The sequence below is a fragment of the Carassius carassius genome, chromosome 11 (genome assembly GCF_963082965.1).
Source record: "Carassius carassius chromosome 11, fCarCar2.1, whole genome shotgun sequence".
Taxonomy (NCBI): Eukaryota; Metazoa; Chordata; class Actinopteri; order Cypriniformes; family Cyprinidae; genus Carassius; species Carassius carassius.
Genome location: NC_081765.1, coordinates 11,815,837 through 11,839,217, shown reverse-complemented (window position 1 = coordinate 11,839,217; position 23,381 = coordinate 11,815,837). Strand labels below are relative to the sequence as shown.

Here is a 23,381-nt window from a genome sequence, read left to right as displayed (position 1 = left end):
TGTTGATTCAGGGTTAGCATCATTTGGGGTCCTCTGAGGGTCAGCATCATCTCTTCTCAGGTGTTCTGGATCCAGACTGGAGCTTGTGTAAATCCTAGTTACCATGGGATGTAAATCCCGTGGCAAAACATAGAAACAAATAGAGACATTATTAGCATAGCTGCTGTTCCAACAAAGTAAAACTAATTAGTTTAACCCAAGCTAAAGAATAAGAATGCAAATTTGATCAGATACAACTATACTCACAATTTAAGATGCATTATTCAAATGCTTGGCGAAAGAGATGCGTTTTTAATCTAGATTTAAACAGAGAGACTGTGTCTGAACCCCGAACATTATCATGAAGGCTATTCCAGAGTTTGGAAGCCAAATGCGAAAAAGCTCTACCTCCTTTAGTGGACTTTGCTATCCTAGGAACTACCAAAAGTCCAGCATTTTGTGACCTTAGGGAGCGTGATGGATTGTAGCGTGGTAGAAGGCTAGTTAGGTACGTAGGAGCTAAACCATTTAGGGCCTTATAGGTAAGTAATAATAATTTGTAACTGATATGGAACTTAATAGGTAGCCAGTGCAGAGACTGTAAAATTGGGGTAATATGATCATATTTTCTTGACCTGGTAAGGACTCTAGCCATTGCATTTTGGACTACCTGTAGCTTGTTTATTGAAGAAGCAGGACAACCACCTAGAAGTGCATTACAATTGTCCAGTCTAGAGGTCATGAATGCATGAACTAGCTTTTCTGCATCAGAAACAGACAACTTGTTTCGTAGCTTGGCAATGTTTCTAAGATGGAAGAATGCCGTTTTTGTAACATGGGAAATATGATTTTCAAAAGACAAGTTGCTGTCTAATATAACACCCAGATTTTTGACTGTAGAAGAAGTAACAGTACATCCGTCTACAACCCGAATTCCGGAAAAGTTGGGACGTTTTTTAAATTTTAATAAAATGAAAACTAAAGGAATTTCAAATCACATGAGCCAATATTTTATTCACAATAGAACATAGATAACGTAGCAAATGTTTAAACTGAGAAATTTTACACTTTTATCCAATTAATTAGCTCATTTAAAATTTAATGCCTGCTACAGGTCTCAAAAAAGTTGGCACGGGGGCAACAAATGGCTAAAAAAGCAAGCAGTTTTGAAAAGATTCAGCTGGGAGAACATCTAGTTAATTGATATCAGGTCTGTAACATGATTAGCTATAAAAGCTTTGTCTTAGAGAAGCAGAGTCTCTCAGAAGTAAAGATGGGCAGAGGCTCTCCAATCTGTGAAAGACTGCGTAAAAAAATTGTGGAAAACTTTAAAAACAATGTTCCTCAACGTCAAATTGCAAAGGCTTTGCTAATCTCATCATCTACAGTGCATAACATCATCAAAAGATTCAGAGAAACTGGAGAAATCTCTGTGCGTAAGGGACAAGGCCGGAGACCTTTATTGGATGCCCGTGGTCTTCGGGCTCTCAGACGACACTGCATCACTCATCGGCATGATTGTGTCAATGACATTACTAAATGGGCCCAGGAATACTTTCAGAAACCACTGTCGGTAAACACAATCCGCCGTGCCATCAGCAGATGCCAACTAAAGCTCTATCATGCAAAAAGGAAGCCATATGTGAACATGGTCCAGAAGCACCGTCGTGTCCTGTGGGCCAAGGCTCATTTAAAATGGACTATTTCAAAGTGGAATAGTGTTTTATGGTCAGACGAGTCCAAATTTGACATTCTTGTTGGAAATCACGGACGCCGTGTTCTCCGGGCTAAAGAGGAGGGAGACCTTCCAGCATGTTATCAGCGTTCAGTTCAAAAGCCAGCATCTCTGATGGTATGGGGGTGCATAAATGCATACGGTATGGGCAGCTTGCATGTTTTGGAAGGCTCTGTGAATGCTGAAAAGTATATAAAGGTTTTAGAGCAACATATGCTTCCCTCCAAACAACGTCTATTTCAGGGAAGGCCTTGTTTATTTCAGCAGGACAATGCAAAACCACATACTGCAGCTATAACAACAGCATGGCTTCGTCGTAGAAGAGTCCGGGTGCTAACCTGGCCTGCCTGCAGTCCAGATCTTTCACCTATAGAGAACATTTGGTGCATCATTAAACGAAAAATACGTCAAAGACGACCATGAACTCTTCAGCAGCTGGAAATCTATATAAGGCAAGAATGGGACCAAATTCCAACAGAAAAACTCCAGCAACTCATAGCCTCAATGCCCAGACGTCTTCAAACTGTTTTGAAAAGAAAAGGAGATGCTACACCATGGTAAACATGCCCCGTCCCAACTATTTTGAGACCTGTAGCAGAAATCAAAATTGAAATGAGCTCATTTTGTGCATAAAATTGTAAACTTTCTCAGTTTAAACATTTGCTATGTTATCTATGTTCTATTGTGAATAAAATATTGGCTCATGTGATTTGAAAGTCTTTTAGTTTTCATTTTATTAAAATTTAAAAAACGTCCCAACTTTTCCGGAATTCGGGTTGTAGTTGCAGATTGTAATCTACCAGATTCTGTGTAGTGTTTTTTGGTCCAATAATTAATATCTCTGTCTTATCTGAATTTAATTGGAGAAAATTATTGGTCATCCAATCTTTTACATTTTTAACACACTCTGTTAGCTTAGATAATTTAGAGGTTTCATCTGGTCTCATTGAGATATATAGCTGAGTATCATCAGCATAACAGTGGAAGCTAATTCCGTATTTTCTAATAATATTACCAAGGGGCAACATGTATATTGAAAATAGAAGGGGACCTAGGACGGATCCTTGTGGCACTTTAACAATACAGTAATATTGTTAAATATCACTATGACTTTGAATAACTGTTTTCTATTATAATCTTTTTTTTATGTAATTTATTCCTGTCATGGAAAATGTCATGGAATACTCCAGTCTGTGTCACATAATTGTCCAGAAATCTTTTTTCTTCTAGATTCCTTTAAATATTTTATTTTCTAATTTTTTAAGCTGGTATAATCTTTAAAAAAAAAAAATAATAATAATAATAATAATAAAAACAAAAAAAAAACTGTGGATGGTCACTTTTTCACGTCACATGATCTCAACCTGTCAAATTTTGGCAAGGAGATGTTGTCTGCAATTTGGACCTTTATATTATTAGTCAAAAGTCTAGCAATGCAATACTACCCTATGCACACATCATAACAAGGTGAAACTGTAAAGGCAGCAACCCACCATCTGGCCCAATTACATTTTCCATATTCCACTGCACAACCTATTATCTGCATGTATGTGCATCTGTGAAAGAGATACGTCTGCAAGTTTGTGTGTTTGTTTTACAGAAAGAGAGCAGAGAACCTCCATCTCTGATGTGCCACAGGTGCTGTAAGCCCTGCAGGAAATAAAGCTTCTTAAATCCAATGAAAACACAGGAGTCAGCCAGCTGCTAAATGATACACAAGCAATGAAGGGAGAGATGAAGGAAGCATGGGGCAGCGTAAGAGAAGATGAAATGGGGACGGCACCCAAGAAAACTACTTTAATGTGTAATGAATATCTAAGGATGAAGGCTGAACCAACAAAAGGAAGAGAGCAAAGGTCTTGTAGACAGAGACTGAGGCTGAAGCACAGGAGTCAGGTTGCATGAGCGTTCCAGAACACCGATAAAGGTGTGTGAGCGTGAGCACATTATACTCTTGTTGTTCCGCTGTCCGCTTTACATTCCCCTCACCCGGAAAGAGAGGGAGTTCCCTTAACCCTTCAGGGACAGCTAGGGGTGTAAGATGCTTGGGGTCTTCGGACCTCAGAGGAAAAAGGATAACCTCATTCATCTTGATACTGAAGTTTTATCTGTCAGGTTGTGTTGAAGTTTTGTGTCATGCCGCAGGTTTCCTGTCAGTCTGAGGGTGTGCAGACAAAAGAAACATTTCTCATCAGACATATCAATTATCCAAAAGCCCCTCCACGCTACCTGATCCTGAAGGAATGCATCTGCTCTGATCTCAGCTAATAACAGGCATGGAGAACACACAGACCTTCAATAAATCAAACACAGGACCTAAAACCATTCAGAGTAACAGAGATTAATTTCCAGGGTGTTGCCGGCCACTTGTACCAGTCACTCAGACACTGCTACATGAAAAAGCCTGTTTGCAGAGTGTCAAAGTTCAGTATGGCAAGATGTTAAAGATGTTGTGCTCATTCAGACAAAAAAGTAACCTTTTTCTAAGCAAACTGATTTTTGTCTTTCTTTGCTAAATTAAAAAATTCTAGACAAATTTTTTTATTTATTCATTTATTATTTTTTTATTCAAAGATTTAAACTACACTTATTAGTGTAGAAATATCTCCAGCATGACCCTCGAAGTACAGAACATAATCAAGTTCTCAGAGAAAACCATATCTATCAGATCAAATACAAAACTAGGGGAAAAATATATATTATAAAATAACAAATTATATATATATATAAATTAAAAAATATATTTTCTATATAATTAAAAAATATATTAAAAATAATTGTAATTACTAATAATATAATATTTAATCATTGCAAACATAATTAAATAAATAAAATTTTTAACTAAACAAAAATTTGAAATGTTGCATTGGCCACCAACTAAAATAACAAAGCACTAAAATTAGTAAATGAAAATATAAACTGAAACTGTTCAATTTCAAAAGAAATATTAAAAAAGAAATCAAATAAATTAGCAAAAAAAGACTAAAAAGTAGAACTGAAAATATAACAATGAAAAGGCAATGTAAATAAAGTAAATAATAAGAACGATAATAGTATAAAATACTAATATAATACTGGCCAGAATGTTTTTATCACATTCATGGCCTCAGTGTGAAAAAGCATTTTTCAAAAATAGTCTGTTATGTGTCACTTTGTTCCATTACTTTGTGCGAGCAGGCCTTAAATCTAGGTGCACTAGGAGACTAAGCAAACAACAGGACTTTCTTTTCACAAACTCACACAAACCTATATACAACTGGTTGTAAACCTGTGGTGAGGTACAGAGCAAGAGAAAAGGGAACAGAGTAAAGCAAAAAGAAACACAATAAAAAGAAATTCAGAGTGAGAATGAGGACAGACAGAAAGGAGCGAAAGAAAGAGAGGTGAAGTGCATTAAAGCCATCCACGATGTTCCAATAAAAAGCTCTCAATGAGCAGAGTGGTAATCATAAAAAACTCCATCTATTCTGAGCCAGTCCATTAAGCAGGCGGGGGGAGAGCGAGACAGTCCATTAAGCAGACCAGGGGGGAGAGAGAGCACGTAAGAGAGAAACAAATGGCTATACTTCACTAACTCCACAAAGCCCCATAAATGCATTCAACACACTGTATGGCTCAAACGCCATTTCATCAGAACATTGAGGCTATTCTAGATAAGCATTTTATAGAAGGAGAAGGGAAAAAAAGTGAGCAAATGATTGAAAATGCAACAAAAGAGAAGGGACACTTATGAAAGAACACAAAATAGTGAATCAATGTCTCGCTGCTGGTTTCAGTCTGGAAGCTTTAATGGAAACCTTGAGACATTCTGCAAAATAACCACACAAAAAAACCTTTTGCATTAATAATCTGCAGAGAACCCTTTGGTTTAAGTATGTTTTCAGCTGAATATTATTTTAAAGGTGATGTGTGTCTGGAAACGTGTTTGAAAACAGCAGTGAACACCAGTTGTGGCTTTGGAAAACTCACACTGCAGCTTTAACATGTACATAAATACATTTAAAATGCATTGTAACTCAACATTTATCCAGGTTTAATTTGCACCCAGTGTTTAATATATTTGGAAAAATCTCAGTGATCAAGAAATTTTCCAAAATGAATGATGAACATTATTAGACCAGTTTGGTTCGAGCTGGTTGTTTCGTGTAGATCAGTTTGATTATGCAGTCACGATGAGTGGATGGGCAAAAAGAGCAGGAAAACATATCTCTGTGTTGATCTTACAAGATCAATAGGATGCAGTGTGGTGCTTTTAACTGCTATATGAGCATGTATGTCATGTTTAGATGGCATTTTCAGTAAGGCTGTAAGTATTTATAGCAGCATACTGTATATTGATTAAACATTAGACACAATATTGATGTAAAATAATGTTACATTCTAATGTGATGACATGAGATCAGGACTCTAAAAGAGCATTGAGGAGTGTGTCAGTGTAGTCTTACCATGGCTCTGCCGTTCCCATCTTCCATCTGAGGAGGTCCAAGAGCAGAATCGCTACTGCTCCGCACCAGACACACAAAATTAAATATATAAAAAAACATTACAATATATATTTTATATACTGCTACGAACGTGTATAGTATTTTTTTTTTACCACATTATATATACATACTTTTGAAATATATGTAAATTCATTGTTTATAATTATTTATTGTTAAATATGCATACAAACGTTTCAGGCAGGATTTTACTACTTTTATTCAGTAATGATGCATTAAATTGATCAAAGTGCAAGAAAAGACATTTATAATGTTACACGGTGTAAATATTCCTCCTGGAGAACCATAAAGAGAAAACCGTGTGGAAGACATGCTCATTATTTAAACTAATTCATTTGTTTTTGTACATTTGGAGTTGCATTGGCCACAACGGCTGTTTAGTTGGAACAAAATACTCCTCACTTAATATAATCTGTCTCATAGCAATACATCATATTATGGACATCAAATGTGTTGTGATGTTGATAATTGTTCCGCTTAAGCCCAGTGTGCTGCGTTTCATGACTGGACATGAGTGTTTGTTGTTTAATCAGTTGCATTCTTCCGGCTCAGGAGCTGTAGTTGACTCTGACCCCGGAGTTAAACACAGTTTACATCTCACTTATTCACACTCCAGTGGAGCAGGGGCACGTCAAGCACCCTGAGAGAGTGAGGGAAGAAAAAAAGCTGACAGCGTTTCAAGAAGGTTTAAAGGAATATTTTGTTCTTTTTCTGCACAGCAAACAGCGGCTGTCTGGGTGTCAGAGGCTCTGATATGAAGCTGTGTAAATTTCAGTCTGCTGCCTCCCTCAAGCACGCCGCGCATGCATTTCCAGACCTGTTGCTTCCCATCAATAGTTTAAAATGCCTTTAAAAGCAGGGGGTCAGCAATGTGTCCAGCCGAACTTATCTCTGGGTCTTCAGTCAAACCTAAACCAAAACTTTCTACTGTCTACTAAAGCACAGGGTCTAGCGGGATGAAAGCCCCTTCGGCTGCCCCTCGGCCTGGCTTTCAATGTGACTATAAGGAGACAAAGTTCCTCTTGAAGACCTCCAGCTGTTCAGAGAGACGGCTTGTGTGCTGCTCCTCTCCATTCAGTCAATTGCATCTAGCAACCAGCCCAACATAGGAACATGACGTCATGATCCAGTAGAAGGATTCCAATATGAAGGCTTATGGGCATGACATTGCTAAACAAGTTTAATAAAGCGCTGTGTAAACTGAAAGAAAGGACATTGTGTTAAACACTGTACTGAGCTCTGACAATGCAATGATCTACAGTACTGTATATTAGGAAAGAACCAATACAGAAACACTGACTGATACAATTTTTATATACTGTTCTGCCTGTTTTCCTCTGAAAAAAAAAAAAGAAAATTCCAAAATTTTTGATTTCATGCAATATTATACATCAACTATAATATAATATAATATAATATAATATAATATAATATAATATAATATAATATAATATAATATAATATAATATAATATATAAAACTACAGTCCAGCAGTCTGTTTTTTTTATTTTTTATTACTATTTTTATTCAGCAAGGATGCATTAAACTGATCAAAAGTGACAGTAAATACATTTATAATGTTACCAAAAATAAAAAATATTACAAAAAATAAAAGAATTGCTGCACTTTCCATTTATCAAAGAATCCTGAACATTGATGAACAATGTTTTCAACATTGATAAAATAATAAGAAATTTTTCTTGAGCATCAAATCAGCTTATTAGAATGATTTCTGAAGGATCAAGTGACACTCGAAATTGGAGTAATGATGCTGATGCTTTGCCATCAAATTAATCAATTATGTTTTAAAAATATAATACAATAGAAAACAATTATTTCAAACTGTAACAATATGACTCATCATTACTGTTTAACAATAAATGCTTGGTGTGCATGAGAGACTTTCATTTAAACCTTTGAACAGTAATAATATAATATGATATAATATGATATATGATCTGATCTGATCTGATCTGATCTGATATAATATAATATAATATAATATAATATAATATAATATAATATAATATAATATAATATAATATAATATAATATAATATAATATAAATTTAAAAATATATATTTCATCAGATTCAACACAATATTTCAGAAATACATTGTTTGAAGAACTAAATGTGTTAATTACAACATCCACCAGGAGACTCTTGGTGCGGACACATTATATACTCTTTTGTTCCTATATGACTTCCTGTATTATAAGATTATTACCTTTCTTTTCATTATACTGAAATAAGAATGAAGTTCTTCCACAAGCAGGAATTAAATTCAGATGTAATCACCCAAAAATACTGAACTGAACCATGGCTATGGATTTAAGAAACCACTGTTCTGAGTTGGTCTCATCATCACATAGAAAAAAGCAGACAGCAAGAGTAAGACAGAGTGAAAAAAAAAAGATACAGACAGAGACAGAACTGTAAAGATCTCCACTGCACTGTAAAAAATTACTGATGCAAAAAGTTGTACAAATGAGGAAATACATGTTGGCTCAACATAATGGTTTTGTCAAAAAAGAAAAATATGTTTGGTCAATGATTGCATGATTTCCATGACTGTACTACAAAATGTTCATCAAGAGAAAATAAATAATTGTTTGGACAGAACTTTTAACTTTGCACAAAAAATATTATGTTGAACAGTCTTGACAACTTGCGCTTTTGCTATTACAGAGTGACTGATAATTCAACGGCTGGATAATTTAGGCTAACGTTAGTTCTAACAGTTAGTTGGCATTCAAAGCATGTGTGCCTTCATGTTAGCAGCTAGTACTTTGCACAAAGCCTCAATTTGCAAGAGTGAAATAACATGTCAGTCTGATAAAAATAAATTAATAAATAAAAAGTTGTGCTAACACGAAATCGAATAGCTGCTAATGTTACCAGAATTTTGTAAGCTGTTTAACGTTATCAGTTTGCCAACTCTTACATGTTTCCGTTTAATATTTTTAATGGTCAATATTTTCAAATTCCATTTGCATTTTGGCTTATGATATATATGATAATTGACTGTAACAGACAGCTAGTCTTGACAACTTGTGCTTTTGCTATCACAGAGTGACTGATAATTTAGGCTAGGAAATTATTTGCTTTGCTTTTAATTGTTTGCTTCTGAATCTTTCATTACCCACAGGTTTGTGCTGAATTCTTCCCCATCAACCGTATTGACCTGAAGTCAACATTACTGACAACGCTGGGCAATCACACCCAGGGGTTGCTAAAGATGTACAGAGCCAAAGCAAGACAGGGAAGGTGGAACAACTTGGATGAACTTCTGGAACAACTGGTTGCCCAGGTATGTTAATCATTTCTTTGTATAAAATATAACAGTGTTAAACAGTGTAACATAATTTACTGATACCTGTTTAAGAGAAGAAACTGCCAACAGCTCACTGCTCCACAAAAAACTTAACTGCAAAACTCAACATTTTAATTTCAAGGTCTCTGTCAGTTGAGTTGATATTTTGTCTTGTGACATTTATCCATTGCTCATTATGTGAGCAATATAATTACATTATATGATCAGAATTTGTCAAAAAGGTTCCATGTATATTTGATGTTGATGATCTACAATACATGTACAAATCCCGTAAATACATAATATAATGTATGCCATAAATGGTGATCAGAGATGATGGCTTATTTTTTGTTTGTGGGATGACACACGTATTGTTTACGTTATCTTATTTACATGGAGTGTACATGGAACCTCTGTGAGATTTTGATTATGGTGCTATTTTATTGTTTCAATTGATATGGATAACAAAATGGGCAAAGCAGTCAACTTCCCTGATTAAGACCTTGAGCTGTTTTTCTCCTATCATATAGCTCCGTTTGACCAGCACCTACATACTGTGCAAAATTGATTAATTTCACCATTAGTTAATCTTAACCAGCCTCATGAAAGTCGCCTGACATGCTTTTGGTCAATATGACTGAACAAAAAACGAGCGCACAGCATGTTTTAGATCTATTTTAGGACTGTTAGAAAACCACTCTCATTATCTAACCTAAGTCGACTCTGGGAATGTTATTCCAACAGTCTTAAAGGGATACCCCACTGACATTCTTCTAAATATCTTCCTTTCTGTTCAGCAGAAGAAAGAAATTCATACAGGTTTGAAACAACATGAGGGTGAGTATATGATGACAGAACTTTAATTTTTCGGTGGAGTATCTCTTTAAGGGATCTGTAGACTTGTTGCACTTGTGAACTGATTATCCCTCGCAGATTGTAGTCTTAATGTATTTCAGGTAACTATTTCATGAAGTTGGTTGAAATGATGCCCAATGGTGAAAAGAGTAGGTAATCCTAAACTTTTGGTAGAGTATATGTGTAACCTCTTTGTTAATTAATTGACTTAATAATGTCTTATTAATGACCTGTCTTTTTGGCAGACCACAGATCTAACTACTTATAGAAGGTCTGCTGTTCTTCGTGGTCTTCCCCTGTACTTGAGAGAGCCAGCTTCAATTTCAAAGACTATTAAGGTAATTAATTTGAATATTTGTATTATGGTATTACTGTTTGTGATGCAGTAGTGATTGCATAAGACATTATGCTTTCAGTCTGACACTAAAAGTCATTTATTGTGTTTCACAGGATATTGAATCACTGGGGCCACACACAAAGGCCATGAAAATGGGGATCCTGGAAGTGACTGACAGTTCTATCAACTCAGGACCATATCCCACAGGGGTCAATGTGGCTGTAGTACTGGAGGAGGAAGTTGTCATGGACAATCTGGGAGACTTCACAAATGCCCTCATGATGCTTGTTTCGGCACTGGTTGAATACTTGTGTAATATTTTACTTGAGCCTAACAGGCAAGTTCATATGTATTTAAATAAATACATAAAATGTTCTTTATCAAAGCATAGTGTGTAATTTATTTGAAATAATGAAAAATAGACTATTTTGACCAACATTAAATATTTAATACAACATTTTATTTAAATTTGAGTCTGCTTGTTGGCCCAACAAGCTATGTTTAGTCAACAGAAAATATTTAATTGACACAACATTCTATTTCAAGTTCAGTCTACATGCAGGGGTAGTCAGCACGACACAAAAAAGTTGGTTTCTGCAACTTAAATTGGGCTAACTAAAAATTTTAGGTGCAACGGGTCACTAGAAATTTTTATGTTGGAGAGGCATATATTTTTTTACAGTGTGGTGGTCAAAGGGCCTTCCTGTGGGGCTCATATCTGTCAGACAGTGTGTGGATCTCTGCTGTAAATCCAGTCTAATCAAAGCTCTTCAACACAGAGCACTGACACCCTGAACAAATGAGTCACAAGAAGACTGACAATAAAACAGAATGAGAACAACTATTTACAGTGACCACTATAAATACAATCATATTCAGTATCTGACTATGACCTGTAAAACACTTATATTAAGAAGCTTAGGTCAATACCTAAGGTGTGGCATTTATTTGATTATTTTTAAATATACTATCCCAACTCAATATGCAGATACAGCCATAAGGAACCAGATTGACTTTTAAAAGGAGGGAAGTGTAAATATTGCAGCTCTACTGTTTGTTGGCCTTTACAAACTCTTAAAAGGTCACGTTTTTCGTGTTTTTTTTTTGAAGCTTTGATTGTGTTTACAGTGTGCAATATAACGTGTTCATGTTTTGTGTGTAAAAAAACACAGTATTTTTCACACAATTCACCTATCTGTATACCGCTGTTTTCACTGTCATAAAAACGGGCTGATGACTTCCTTGTTCTATGAAGTCCCTCCTTCAGAAATACATAACGAGTTATGATTGTGCCAGCGGTTCCTGTGTTGTGATTCGACACCAGCTTAGAGCACGCTGCCTTCCTGTAAATGCGATTGGGCTAGTTTTGGACAAGTTTTGAGAAGCAAGTGGGCAGGATTTGTTTTGAAAACCTGGCAATCCTGATCTGAACGCACGTGCTGGAAATGTACTTCCAGTGTTGGGAAGGTTACTTTGGAAATGTAATAGGTTACAGATTACAAGTTACCCTGTTTAAAATGTAATAGTAGTGTAACTTTTTCAATTACTTTATTAAAGTAATGTAACTAATTACTTTTGAGTACTTTTTGATTACTTTTCTAAATTTGTGAAAATTAAAGAATAATAAATAAAAGCATATACATCAACTTAAATACAGTTATCTAATAAGCATGTGATGTATTCTGTGTACTAAACTCCTGAAACATTGGTGTTTTTTTTAAACTGCTGTCTCTTTGTATATGATATGATGATAGTTTTCTCAAAATAAGTAAAATGCACATGAAGTGACACAGAGCAGTTCTAGAAATTATGTTTATGCGCTCGTGTACTCCTATACTCCGAGGCGGCAGAGGTTGAAAACACTGCGAGCTTCAGTAGGCCTATGTGTAGTAAATGAAACCATGTCTTTGCCATTAATTTACAGGAGGGGCGGACTGGGAAAAAAATTCAGACTGGAAAATTCAAACTCATACAAACAAATTCATGGACAAAACTATTTTTTCTATGGACCTGACATAAAAAAGGTTTAAATCTTTAATTTGGGGACATGCAAAATAATTAAAAGTTCTCTCCTGAACTGCACCTTCACTTACATTTTTCTCTTCAGTCTCTTTATTTTGCCCTGTTATCTATCTCTCTCATGACTTTAATACTCAGGATTGAACAAAACTATACTTTACAATACAATACTCTACAATACTACAATATCTTTATAGAAAAATCCTAATACTGTACAAGAGTCATGTTTTTCCTTATAAAAAATTACCATGCTTTTATTAGCCTATATAAAAGTAAAATAACCTTGTTTTTTTTTTTTGTTTTTTTTTTTTGCAAATGGATTTGTATTTATTTTTAAATAAATACATTTGTAAAATAATTTTACATTTTTGGTTATCACAGTTAAACAATAGTAACCATTTTCTCTGGATTTATAGTTAAATATTAAAATGTTAATTTTCGTAAGTGTTGTGTTGTTGTCTGTCGTAGCTCCCCCTAAACCTATAAAAAAAAATCGGATTTTTTTTTCAGCTAAATTACTACTGTAACATTACAACAGATAATAATGATGTCCTTTATATAGTATTTTGAGTGATGACTGATGAGCAACGTGCTGCTGCTTGATTAAATAAATAAAAAAACAAAGACAAAAAAGCATCTTTACCATAGACTGTAAAAAAAGATGGACGACGCCCCTTCGCTCTCTTCCATTGATGAGAACTGAAGTCGCCAGAGTCCCGATATGGCGCTGACATGAACAGTTTGAGACATGAACTTGAGTCTGCGCAGTAGCGATCTCGGGACCAGACATGCGCAGTATTGAGCAGGAAGTAAAGCCGCGAAAATCAACGCTCCGCCCTCACTCTCGCAGAATGCACTCATGGAGAGTGGATTCTGCACACTTTTTAAAAAATTGATTGCAGTACGACAAAAGGCTTGTTAAAATAAAGTAAATACAATCTCCACAGTCATCCGAAGATCCCGAAAAAAATGTCCGTTGGTGCTTCAGTGACTACTTCGCTCGAGAACCTGTCAATCACAGCTGTCAATCATGACGTTACACCACCGCATCACGTAACTAACTAAAAAACAACTTATTTTTGAAACAGACACTTGAACTTACATCAGCGTGATAAAATCTACAGCAAATGAAAGAAACCACCTTTGGAAAAACGATATTTGAAGTGTAATTTAATTGTTTAGTTTGTCTCACGTCCCGTTGAAAAACATGGGTAGGCGGGACTTATGACCTATACTAGGACCAGCCACCGGGGGGCGATCGAGACGTTTTGGCTTCACTTTTTAGGGCTTGTGCGGCACGCTTGATCTTTACAGATGAAACTGACCTGAAACCCTGAACAGGAGTTCTGCTTCTCTGCTCCAGCAGTCCACTCTATTCTCTCTATTCTCTCTCTCTCTCTCGCTCTCTCTCTCTCGCATTGATTACTCTGATCCAAACCGTTTGGCGGAGGCGCGGAGAGTGCGCGAGTCATGACTAACACTTCATGACTTATTAGAGATTTAATTATCAAATGGCGGATTCGCAAATGATTGCTTTAGTACATTCGGCAGGCAATTATACAATAATGATATTAAATAGTGGGGCAAAATCGGCTGCCAGGCCACCGTGAATTGTCCCGGTTCTCCCGGTGTCCAGTCCGCGCCTGATTTCTAACAGGCAGAATGTGCAAGTCATATATTGCATTTGTGGGGCTTTATATTCACAGACACTAGTCGATGTCATGTTTTAAATCAAGTGTACTAACCTACTTTTGATTTAGTCATCCAAAATGTGGTATATTCCGTCCGCGTTATGACTGGATTCTAGGAACCAGACTGTATTTCCGCATCCCGGAAATTATTAGGGCGGTATGTCTCAGAATAGTCAGTGCAATTTGGGAAATAAATCAGTTAAATCTGTATGTGGATGTGTGTAAATATTCAAATGTAATCCCCTTTGTAATCTTTAAAAATTTCATAAGTAACTGTAATTTAATTACTCATTTTTTCTTAGTAACTGTAACTAATTACAGTTACAATAATTTTGTAATTAAATTACGTAACGCCATTACATGTAACTAGTTACTCCCCAACACTGTGTACTTCTAATCACATTTGATTTTTGCACAGCCCTACCATCTAGTTAAAGCTAAACAGCGTTGCCCTTTGTGTAATAAGTTACAGAAACTGTTAAACGCACCAACTTAAATAAACAGTAAAATAAATAATAAAATACACTTACTGGTTGTGGTCCATAAACAACGCCTTCTCCAGACAAAGTGGGAACTGCTCCATCTTTCAAGAATAATCGTTGTGTGAATCCGGCATTAAACTGATTGAGATTGAGGAAGCTGTCCTCATCAAAATTTGCTGCACATAGTTTTACATGTGGATTATAATTTTCAGGAACCGAGTTAAACATAAATTGTAACCATTGATCTCCAAGTACAGCTTCCCTGGGAAAACAAAGATGATTGGACTCATCTGGACTATGAAAATAACAGCGTTTTGACGACATGGTGACAAACGCACACTTCAAACGCAACTCTTCTTCCTTCTCCGTGTGAGCGCAACAAGACCACGCCCCCTTTTTTGTGTATTCCTGTGGGCGGAGGTTAGTCAAAAAAACGGTTCTAGTGATGTCATTACTGCAGGAAGTAGAGGGATGTAGTCCAAACTGGTCGTATGATGTAGGCGAATTCTGTTAAATAAAATATCTCGCTTGGCATTGAACTTTGAGCTTTAGAATTTTACAGATATTATTTATACTCTAACAACAACATTACACACTAACTAAAGTTTGAAACATGGGATCACAAAGAACGGGACCTTTAAGAGAAGTCTACTCTATACACTAGATGTCCTATACTAGATGTTCTTCAAATTCCAGGTTTAATTTGTTGTCAAAGTGTCTTTGCATTTAGTTTTACATAATTGTCCTTCCTTTCTTTAACCTTAGGATTAAACAGGCTGTTTCTGATACTGTACCTTTAAGATGTCTACATGTAAATAGCCTGTGGTTTAATTGGCGAGACTCTTTGCACAGGGTAAAATTCACACTGTATGCACACTAAATGTGTAAATAATTGGTGTCCATATGCAAACACAGGTGTATGCACACTAAATTGTATTGCACATTATTAATTTAGACATATCGCTGTTTAAATTTACTGTTAAAAATAAATAAATAAAGCCCTAAATATTTTCATCTTGTTTTCCAGTGCAAATATCAAAACAATCCTAAATCAAGATTTACACATTTAATTCATAAAACAAGACTTAATATCTTATTCAAGTTTTAGTTAAAAAATTCAGTTTTCGCTTAAAATTCAGTTCTCAGTGTTCTAGATCTCAAAGACATTCAAGCTAAGCAGTTTTACTTCACATATGAACAGTGGCATTTAAATTCAGCAGATCTTCATTAAGTATCAGAATTAAGCAGCTATGTCCTGCAATGACACGTAACAAGAGTGAACACCTTAAGCACAATTAGAAAGACTGGCCTTCCTCCCCATAGTTCGTCAGCATCCATCACTCTCAGTCATGAGCGATCAGCCTTGCGTGATGCTCTTTCAGTGGATGTTCGTTAAGACTCTGTCTTTGACTGATTTGGCAGCAGCTTATTCCTCACTCTCAGAACACGCAGCTCTGGTTCCTACTGGTCGGATGAGAGCCGAAGACCATTAAAGGAGAGGGTAACGGATGGTGTGTCAGCAACATGATGAGGGTAGATTTAGACTCACAGGATCAAGACAGATGGAGAAGAGCGGGACGTTCTGCCCAGTGGTCTAAAACTGTAGACCTGAGGGTCTTTACTCATCACTGTCTCTCTTCATCTTTATATATCTGCCTCTTCAATGTTGAATTAGTTACTGTTACTCATCTATTGCTGGATGTGTGTAAAAACACATGAGAAGTGAAGGAAGTCAATGAAGTGTATTTTTGCTCAGAACAAAAGGATCTGATGGGTATTTGAGGACATAATTCAATACTGAAGTCATATTAAAGACTCAGCATTTGCAATTCAAACCCCTGGGGTCTCACCAAGCCCCAGAAAATGTATAGACATATGTCAAATATATTTGTAAGGTCAAGTATTGATCCTGATTGAAAGAACACACTGGATGCACTTAAATCTGGAGCTATCAATAAAACCAAAAAAAGAAAAAAAAAGAAAAAAAATCAATGTTCTTTACAGACTCATCATTCACAATGTGTTTCATGGATGTGTGTTTGGGGGCGGGAGGGAATTCTAAATAGTACAATCTTGGGTAACACTTTATTTTGATGGTCCCCCTATAGATAGTCTATTGATTGTCTGCTGACTATAACTTACTTCACAAGTACTTATCTACTTACTCTCATCAGGGTAGTATCTGTAGATTGTCTATTGAATGTTTGTAGCAATCATTACACTGTATGTAACATGTAAACTGCTATTAAACATTCTGTCAGTAAAGTGTCACCAATGTGTTATCAATTTAGGTTGTAGATGTTCAACAGCGTATTTGTAGACATCCAACAAATCCTCAACAGTTTCTCAATAGTACTTTAAATAGTCAGCATGTAGATATTAACCAATGTATCAACAGACTTTCAGTTAACATGCAGTTATCTATAAGTAGCAACACAACATCATTTCAAATGAACCTCAAGTATAAATCTGGTTAGTTACACTTGATATTTTGCTTTCGCAAGGATTTTCAGAAGTGCTCTACTAACTGTTTGTTGCATATACATTTTAGGTTGTAGATGTTCAACAGCGAATTTGCAGACATGCAACAAATCCTCAACAGGTTCTTAGTACGTTAAAGTACAGCAAAGCAAGAGCTTTTAAGTAGTCATGTAGATTTTAACCAATGTATCAACAGACTTTCAGTTAACATGCAGTTATCTATAAGTAGCAACACAACATCATTTCAAATGAACCTCAAGTATAAATCTGGTTAGTTACACTTGATATTTTGCTTTCGCAAGGATTTTCAGAAGTGCTCTACTAACTGTTTGTTGCATATAAATTACCTTTCAGTTAACTGTCATTTTACTTTGAGGTAAATTCATATATTCATCTGTTGCCACATTTGGCCCATCAAAATGAAGTGAAAATCTAAGAAATGCTGTTGAATGACTCTTACAGGCCAGCATCACAGGTTAAAGTCAGTTGATTTTCAGCAGACAGTCAATAGATAGTAAGTACCGACACTGATGAGTATTTGGTTTAAGATTAAGAAAATAACAGTACCTCAGTAAAATTACATATCTGCCAAATGGGAAATAAATACCAGAGTCATTAGTTTGTTCATTAAACTGCTTTTAATGAAATGCTGTAAATAAAATAAAAAATAAAAAAAATGTGACATTTGTATTAACATAAAACCTTTTTAGGGTTATAAACATGAATTTAAGCAACAACAAAAAAAGAAAGAAAAACATTTAGTTTTTCATTTAGTCATTTCAGTGATAGAACTGACTGATATCATGCAAAAGCCTTCCGAGAATTCCCTGTCTGTGTCTCCTGCCTAAACAATAAGTCCATTCTATATATATTAGATGTTTTTTGAGAGCCTTCTCTGACCGGTTTGCACGCAACCTCCACACTTCCCTTTTGAAGTTTGCCCATGCCCTTTCAATGTTTTGTGTGTGTACCCCTGTCAATGGATTGACAAAATTAATGCTATGGTTCACTGTGTGGTGTTGGTATCCTCTCTCTGAAAGTGTTGAGTATGCACGCCACTCATCACTATGAATGATACTGCCTCTTTTCACATGCTTCTCTATTATTGGTAAAAGGGTTGTTGTCCCTTTTGTCCACCAACCGCAACACTGGTTTTCGGGAAGGCAAAATCTCAACCATTCCGAATACCCAGCTTTTCCTTCTCCATGCACCTCCATAACGCCCTCTGGCATACTGAAAAAAGAATTAAAGAAGTTAATGTCAGACACTCCTGTTTTCTAAAAGTCAAAAGCACTAGCCTTAAAATAACTATTTTCAGGTAAGCTGATAGGCCTACTACTAATCCAAAATGCAATTTACAGTATCTTACGTTTAACGCTTTAGATTACAGCCCAGAAAGTACTATGTAAGATACTGTAAATTACATTTTGGATTAGTAGTAGGCCTATCAGCTGATCTGAAAATGTATAGTTTAATTACTATCTGTAATAATAGTGTACCTATAAAGTACATACATCTAAGTATAAGGAAACAATATGTAAAGTTTGGGGAATAAAGGGGTAACAACATGGAGAATGAAAAAAATATTATACTGTAATTATTATAGAACTAAGGGGTACTTTTTCTACTATTATATTTGGGAGCAATTTAGCGAGAACATACAATGCATACTTTTTATAAATAATAGTGTGCCAATACATAAAGGCTATTTAAAAATTACAGGGTACATGTGCATTGATACTTTTTTGTTGTTGATAAAAAGCGCAGATGTAAAAGTGCAGATGTTTTAGATTTGGCTTACATGTTTTAAGGGAAGAAAAACTAAAACTATTGCATTTTTTTTTTAAATACTGGGGAAATACTCTTGTTCCATGTAGTTACAGGGTAAGTGGTGCTTGTTAACCTCTTGTTCCATGTACAGTAGTTACAGACTAAGTACAATAAAAATACATACACAGTCTAATATCACTGATTCAGAAACCTTTGTTTGAAAAACAACATTTCAAAACATCAAAACATTTGCAACACTTCTTATTCATCTAAAACATTTTTTTAAATAACATTTTTATTTCAAATATAGAGAGAAGCACGTTTTGCCCTTTTCTAATTTTTCTTGCTTGGGTCTATTTTTCTTGCTTGGCCTCTTCCTCCTCTTCCTCCTCTTCCCCCTTTCCACTAATGAATTTTAAGAAGGAATTCCATGTATTTTGCTATTCTGTATTAAATATTAAAAGAAAATGCAGTACACCCAGAAATGTTTTACATAATTTACTTTTCGCTTCCTACAAACTGTCACCAGTGTGTGCATGAGAGTCTAGTTCACGTTTGATGGAAATGTAAGCACGTTGTGAAACACATTGTGAAGCTTGAAAACCTCACACTAAAACTGGCGTCTCTTTCCTCCTGTCTTGTTTGTTTCTCATTGTTATTATCTGTTATTTTTTGTATTTTGTTGTGAGCAATATAAAAAAAAAACAACTGATGGCATCCGACGTGCTCACGTCACGTCAAGCGTGATCTCAACTCTCATGCATGCGCATATTTATTGCAGTATGTGCTGTTTGATGCTCTAACTTTTTGGAACACATGAGCTTGCATTATATGTATTCCCAGAGATAATTAATTTTTCTAAAAACCTTTATTTGTGTTAATCTGAAGAAGGAAAGTCGTATACATCTCGGATGGCATGAGGGTAAAATATGAGTAAATTGTGGGGATGTATTTCTGGGTGTACTGCATTTTAAATGAATAAGAAGTGTTGTGAATCTGTTTTGAATTAAGTTGTTTTTCAAATAAAGGTTTCCCAGTCAGTGATATTAGATTGTGTATGTATTTTTATTATTCTTGCCCTGTAACTTCATGGAAAAAGAGGGTAACAAGCACCACTTTAATTTAAAGCCCACAATGTCACACTCACCCTGTAACTACATGGAACAAGAGTATTTCCCCAGTATTTAAAACTAAATTGTAATACTTTTGCTAGAAAAAAATATATATAATTGCACAGATATGTACCCTGTAATTTTTTTAATGTATCGGTACACTTTTATTACAAAAAGATATGCAGTGTATGTTCTTGATAAATTTCTCCCAAACATAGGGTTGTTGTATCATAATAGTAGAGTAAGTACTCCTTAGTTCTAAAATACTTAACAGTATAATTAATTCTCGTGGTTGTGACCACTTTATTACATTTTGTTCCCTTATACTTACATGTAAGTACTTATAGGTACGCTATAACTACCAAAAGTTAAACTAAATTTGTTTGAATTACACAGTACTTTGCACGCTTAAATGTAACCGAACAATGTAACAATATTGTGTCTTGTTATTACACTTATTGTGTTTTTTACACTGTAAAAAAATCATAATTTTACAGAAAATAACTGATTTTTTTGATGATCATTTTCTTTCATTTTAAATTCAGCTCTTATTTTAGGTATTGTGACATTAATGACAAATTCCAGTAATTCACATTTTTTTAGAAAAAAAATAAATAATTTAAATAAACCGAAAAAAAACACTGTTATTTCACAAGTATTTCCTGAATTATTATGATCAAATACCTTCATTGCAAAAAGAAAATCGTAAAAACAGGGTCAAATGACTGGCAGCTGCCAAACAAAAACCATAAAATTAAAGTAACATATGTTAATTTAAATAAAGTGCAAAAAACTTTAACAGAAATTTGATGTCACCATGATTGAGATCAGTGTTTGCCTTAGCTAGGCTCATGACCCTTGAGTTTTAAACATTTATTTTCACTGCTGTTTAAACTGTGTTTTTTAATCACATTTGTTATGGTAATAAATGCAGGTGAAAATCTCATCAGATGTTAGTCACTTATTTTAGATGTTATAATTATCATGTGGTGATCTGATTAGGTTACATAATATATAGAGAGACTTTTAGTTTTATACAAAGTGTATGATCCATGTCATAACTTTTCACATGACCCTTGTAATATTGTGGCATAGGTATTATAACAATCTGATATTCTGAAATTATATATATATATATAATTTCAGAATATCAGATTGTTATAATACTGATATTATACAAGGGTCATGTGAAAAGTTATGACATGTGATATATATATATATTATAGAGAACATGCTTTGAGGTTTTTATTTTTAGGAGTATAGAGACATCAAGAATCAACGTATGTATCTCACCAATGGTGACAATCAACAAAGCCTTTTTGTGACTTTTGTAGTTTGTATTGTGACTAGTTCAGAGTTTATATGCTGATTCTTGATGTCTGAGTGAGTCTATATGGTCCTGTCAAAACATTTTCTGTATGATGACTTCATAAACTTCATCTATCTGAGTATCACAGCACTGCAGGATTATCTGCACCAGTATTGGCATGCAAAATTAACAACTATTATTTAATGACTTAATCAGATCTTAGACTTCAGGTTGTATCAGTAAGTCAGGCCTTTACATGTTGACTATCATCACTGAAAGTGACCAACATCATCTGATCTGAGTTTCTCTTGGATTCATTGCCATATAACAAATTAAATATGTATATATGTACAAACTTTATTATTTTCAATAAAACATCAACTCTGTTAATTCTCAATAAGAATGTTAGTATGAAATAAATAAAGTCTGGATTGTAATAAGTGAAGATGCTGATATCCTGAGATCTGGTGTTTAATGTTCTGTTGGGATGTAAAGTGTTTCTGTATCATCTGTTTTGTGTGTCACCATTGTGTTGAAGAGTAGAGCCTGAGCTTCAGTCCAGGATGAGCAGAGAAACACTGAGTTTAGTCTATGTGTTACTTTATTTAACAGACAGTAACTGTGTAGTTTCTGATGCAGTGATGTATAGTCACAGTAAATCATGCATGTAGTTCACTGCAAGAGATTCACTTTTTATAGTGAATGTTTTTTTTGTAAATACAGGAAATATATGTGAAAAAACTGTTTCTGTTAAAAAGTTTCATGAATATTTCTGTAATAGTCTTTTGCACTTTAAATTAGGAAATTTGACATTAATTTTACAGTTTTTGTATGGCAGCATTGCTAACAGTCATTTGACAGTGATTGTCTTTTTTTATTGAATTTAGGAAAATAACAGTGTTTTTCTGTAAAACATTTAAGGAAAGTTTCTATAAAATGCTTAAATTAGGATATTTTACTTTATTTTTAAGTTTTTTGTTTGGGAGCCGTAGCTGACTGTCATTGACCGTTTTAATAAGATTTTATTTTTTACAGTGTAAACTTCCACATGTGAAGAGAATAAATGTTTTTTTTTTAGGTCAAGGCTTACTTTTCGTCTGTGGCGAAACTTGCTTTCGTCAATGTGTACACATATATTAAGACCACCAACTTTTTGTCCTCTTTTTTTCCTGAGCCTCCGCATACTTCTCACACATGCACTTCGCAATTTCATGGACATCTTGGACAGAGTCGCACTACTATTTGAGATATTATCTAGCATCATATCCACCTGTCGCATATGGAGACCCTGTGAAAATCTAGACATAATGCCATGCAATATTATTGTAAAAGGACAGAATCAAAAATGTAATGTGCAGACTGTTATGGATGAAAAGGCACTAGAGATCACAGACAATAAACTTACCTGTGTATATACTTCATCCAACTAAAAAGGCTTGCATGGGAATGGGAAAAAATGGACTTGGTCCTAATGCTTTTTCTGTGTCGTCCACATGACTTCTTGCACTGCCTGCAAATAAGAAGTATTCATCATATAAAAAACATTCTTAAACACGGTAGCATTTTTTAAAAAAAATAGTTTTAAGCCAGTTATTTTTTAATCTTTTGCTGTATTGTTTCAGTGGTAAATATCAGTTTACATTTCCTAACATTAATTTTGTCATTAATTTAAATAATCATATTCATAAATTAATAATCCAGTGAGATTTGTGTATGCACAAGGAATCTGACAACAGCCGGTATGATCTGATCTCACCATCATTGAGTCCGTCTGTGATTACATGAAGAAACATA

The 23,381-nt window shown here is 34.9% G+C and overlaps 1 pseudogene; it reads right to left on the bottom strand.

Moving 5' to 3' along the window:
- The window catches only part of LOC132152577 (partitioning defective 3 homolog B-like), a 340,755-nt pseudogene that overhangs the window by 301,006 nt on the left and 16,368 nt on the right, over positions 1 to 23,381 (bottom strand).